The sequence below is a fragment of the Apium graveolens genome, chromosome 5 (assembly GCF_009905375.1).
Source record: "Apium graveolens cultivar Ventura chromosome 5, ASM990537v1, whole genome shotgun sequence".
Taxonomy (NCBI): domain Eukaryota; kingdom Viridiplantae; phylum Streptophyta; class Magnoliopsida; order Apiales; family Apiaceae; genus Apium; species Apium graveolens.
Genome location: NC_133651.1, coordinates 67,339,652 through 67,344,422, shown reverse-complemented (window position 1 = coordinate 67,344,422; position 4,771 = coordinate 67,339,652).

The following is a 4,771-nucleotide window of genomic DNA, read 5'->3' as shown; positions in this document are numbered from 1 at the left end:
CTACAGGTGAGAGGGAACTTATTTTCCTCCCTCCATGAATATTCTCTGTGGCGACCTCCTTTACTTCTTGCGCCGTCTTTGCCTTAGAAACTGGAAGGCTGTGGCGACCAGAGTAGCTGACAGTACATGGTACTTAAAAAGAAATTTTGTATGACGACCATTCCTGTAGACTACTACTATGCTGCCAGCGCGTGACTTCTGTTTCTTGAGCTGCTCTGCGCGAGAATTGGCTGCCTGGCGCGTGAGAAGCATGCATGTGAAGGTGCCAAAACCATTCTCCCACGTGACAATTTGTTAGTTAACAGAGGTGCCAAGCAAGTTGGTTTAAACATGTACTACTAGATTATATTTACAAATAGCCGAGACAAAATAAGAAAAATGGCAACTATTAAATCCAAAAAAAATCATGAAATATATTTAAAAAAAATAATTTTCATTTACTCAAATGTAAATAATAAATCTATTCAAGTCAAGTTTATGAAATAAATTTATTTAAATTAAGTTCATATCACAAACTTATTTAAATTAAATTTATAACATAAATTTGTTAAAATAAATTTACGAAATAAATTTATGTAAATTTATAAAATAAACTTGTTAAATCAAATTTATAAAATAAATTTATGTAAATTCAAATTAATAAAATAAATTTATTTAAGGATCCTGATTTGTGTATCAATCAGTAAGCTCTGATACCAATTTTTAGGTCCCGAATTATCGTAGAAGGGGGTTGAATACGATATTCACTAAATTAAAAATTATTTCGAATCTTTAGCGGATATAAGATTTAGTGTCCGGTTAGTGGTTTCGTGTTCTTGATAGGAATAGTGTTTGGAACAATAAAAATAAGGAACACAAGATATCCGGGGAAGTATGTATTCGTATATAAATCCTCGAGGGTGTTGCTACACTCCGGTAAATAAATTAACCGGTTACAATCTAAAAACAACATATTTCCTAGCTTCTACAAAGATTTACAAATCAAATCATATGCAATGATCTAACTTTTGTTTCTCTCAGGATTTAATTATCCGGTAACGATTATAATGCCCCTAAGAATATATAAGAATTAAATCGGGCATTATAACGTTACATTGGTGAGAAGTTAAACGGATATATAAAAAGTTCGAGCTTCTCTGAAAATCTTTGCTGCTATTTTTCACCTCTCTTGGGAGAGAAGAAGAATAGAAAATAATTCCAATAGCTTAAATGCTTCTGCTGCAAAGTGTAGTCTTTTTATTCAATTCAAATGTGTGGCTCAATTTTAACCACACAAATAAATTGAATGAATCAATAAAGTAGTGGCTGAGACTTCTGTGGCGACAAGGAGTGTTCTGTGGCGATCAAGACATACAGGGGGCTAAATTTATTTGTGAGGCGACTCAGGAGGTTTTCCTATGGCGACCAGTATACTAGTACAAATGTAAACTAAACTTTTAACACCTCATGTGGCGACCATGGGGAGGGAATCTCTCTGGCGACTAGGAGTACAGGAGATGTACTTAACCAACAAAATGCACCTGTGATTTACTTGCATTAACCTCCTCCCTTTTTTTCTTTTTGATTTTCTTTTTCCTTTTCTTTTTTTTGTTTTCTTTTTCTTTTCTTTTATTTTCTTTTTCCTTTTTCTATTTTCTTTTTCTTTTTCTTTTTAAGTTTAAATTGTAACTAAATTAATTTATAAAATAAACTTAAATATAACTTATATAAATAAACTAATTTAGATTAATAAAATAAACTTATTTAAAGTTTATAAAATAAATCATTTTAAGTTTATTAAATAAATTATATTATAGTCCATTAAATAATTTTTTTTAATTTAATAATTAAACTTTGAGTTTCGCCAGTCACCTGAGTTGTTTAGCTATATACCCCGCGCACCTCTTTTCGTACTTTAACAGATAAATGTTCAATCCAAGTACATTCCTCGACCTAACAATTCTTCTATAAATAATACCCAGATTCCTTTCACGAGCTGTTGACGCCGAGTGCAACTGGTCTAGTTCACAGACGACTAACCCCGATTCAGGTCTTCATATTATAGCCTTGATTACATTGTTAAACTTGCCTCAACTTTATCGCTTCAGACACTGACTGTCAATAAACAACTGTACTTTTACTGGAATCCTTTATGGTACTTTAGATAACGTCCTAATTGCTACTACAATCTTGAATACTTCGTTCACTATTCTTCACCGACGCTTGAACATATAAATGAACTCTTGTCAGTGAATATAACTTCAAGACTGCAACTGTCTTCTTTAACCTCTGTCTATACCATGTCTTCAATTCTTCAGATTCCTATGCTTCGAACACTATCTATCTTCAATCAATGCCAAAACACTGAAATCTTTCGGTAGCACTTGTATACTGAATCTTCAACATTTCTGAAACCTTGAAATTCTTTAACCTTTATTCTTCACTGAGGCATGATCATATTAATGAACTTCTTTCAGTGACCTGTAGACAGACTTCAGGCCTTCTTCTAATCTTCCGATTCTTTGTATTTTCCTTGTCTTCATTCTCCCGAATTTCTTGTGTAGTCGTAGTATTATTAACCTGTCCCGTTCTAGTGTTGTTATCGTGTTGAGTTATCACGTAACTGTTCATACAGCTACGCAGTCTCACCAACAATTATTATTATGAAACAATTGAACTAGGTGTTAATGTAGTCTAAAAAATAATCAAAATATGATATTACATTAAATCATTAAAGCTAGCTAACTATCAAATAATGATATGTATTTACCTTAAATTGTGTGGCCCTGGAAGATCACCCCAAATGTGTGGCTTATCTAAACCTAGACCACGAGGAATAGGAGCGAGAGTGTGTAATCTTCTCCAAGCCCATAATTGCAATAATAAAATGAAACTGGCAGCCTCTTCCTTGTCCTTTTGGCAGGAATCGCATAACTCCACATATAAGAATGGTAGAACAGCAGATCCCCAAGACAGTGTAGCACAAGTAGCAAGATTCTTGATCAATGGGATGTACATACAATGTACTTGACCCCCGGAATGATCAGTGAATAACACCCCGCCCAATCAACTGCAACAAATAGGACTTAGTATATCATCTTATATGGACATCAGATGCATCATCCAGAAGAGATTGGAAAACTGAATTCAACCAACTAAATCTTAATCTACCACCAACCAGACCTGATGAAGATGGATTTACTATAGAAACTGGGTTTGCTCCAAAAAATTGCTCAATATAGTTGTGATAAGTGGATTTTATATATACTTGGAACGCTTCATTTCAGGCTTAAGTTGGTGTTTTGGACTCAATTTGTTGGTATTTTTTATGTGTTTTTGTGTTTGTGCATTTCAAGCATCAGGTAAATGAAGAAAGAAGCTTTTTAAAAAAATATGCTGAAAAGAGATCAGAATTTTAAGCCTAGGATATTCTCAAGTTGTATAGAATCTTGTTAGCTTTGCGTGGGCAGTTGAATCGCCTAATTCTGACGAGCAGAACTCAAGATACGGCCAAAAGAAGAAATGTCAGAATTTTTCCAAAAGGTCGGCGCGCCCGCGCCAGAACCAGCGCGCCCGCGCCCTGTTTCTGCCCCAGAATTCTGATTTTAGTCGAAATTGAAGATTTTGAGAGTCCTGGTCATCCTGGAGCCTATATATACCAATAAAAAGATGTTTTCAACAACAAGGAGACCTGAGAGAGAAATAAGAAGACTTAGAGAGCACGAGATGGCTACGGAGAAGAAGACTTTTGTTTTCTTTGATTTAGGCGATACTTGGATGCTTGTTTTCGATTTGTATTTGAACCCTAGTACTCTTATATTGTTTATTATCATGCTTTCATTGGAACCCATGGTGATGATGAGTTCGAATATGAACTAATCGTTATCGTGGGGTTCTAGCGGATTTATTTATGGATTCTTTAGATAAATTGTTTCGCTACCTTAGTGTGTGGTGATTGTATGATAACCTAGTATTGGTTGTGCTATTCGTCTTATGTGCGTAGCTAATATATAAGATAGCGTGTTAATCTCTATTGAAGCGACAGTGAATATAGAGGTTTAGAACTTGTCATGCTAGCATAGGTTCATGTGTTATTGTTATGCATGATTCGTAGGTAATTTTAACCATCTTACTTGCCCTATGTAATCACGATAGATAACTTGTGCATTAAACCGTTATGTTTTTAATTCTTATAGACATATAAGGACTAAGCATAATTGGTGTCTATTCAACTTCTATCTCTTTTGTGGATGCTTGGTAGTAGGGTATTCGTACAACGAAAGTTGGCGTTTACTAGTTTCATGTTATCTGATTAATGTCATCACTATTTTATGCTACGGTTAAGAACAAAAAGGCTATTGAATGAAGTATTTAATGACGTTAGTATCCCATGTTTATCATATATATTAATTCAACCATTCTTGTTCTCTTAGTTATAATTGTTAGTTTAATTCTTAGTTATAAACAATCTCAACTTGTTATTTATCTTAGCATTGGATAATAATCATATCATTGTTGCATAGGTGCATATTCTTAAATTAACCATAGAGTCTCTGTGGGAATGAATTTGATCTAAATCTTATACTACTTGCGAACGCGTATACTTGCGTGTATTATTAGCGCGTGTTAACGTCCTAACAAGTTCCCCCATCCACCATCAACAGAAGTAGAGCCGGTAACAACATAACTGTCAATTGGCAAGACAAGAAGAACATTCACATCCTGCAACGATATCATACACTTGCCCATTGGTAAGTGAAAATTATGGGTCTCGGAATGCCAACGCTCTATT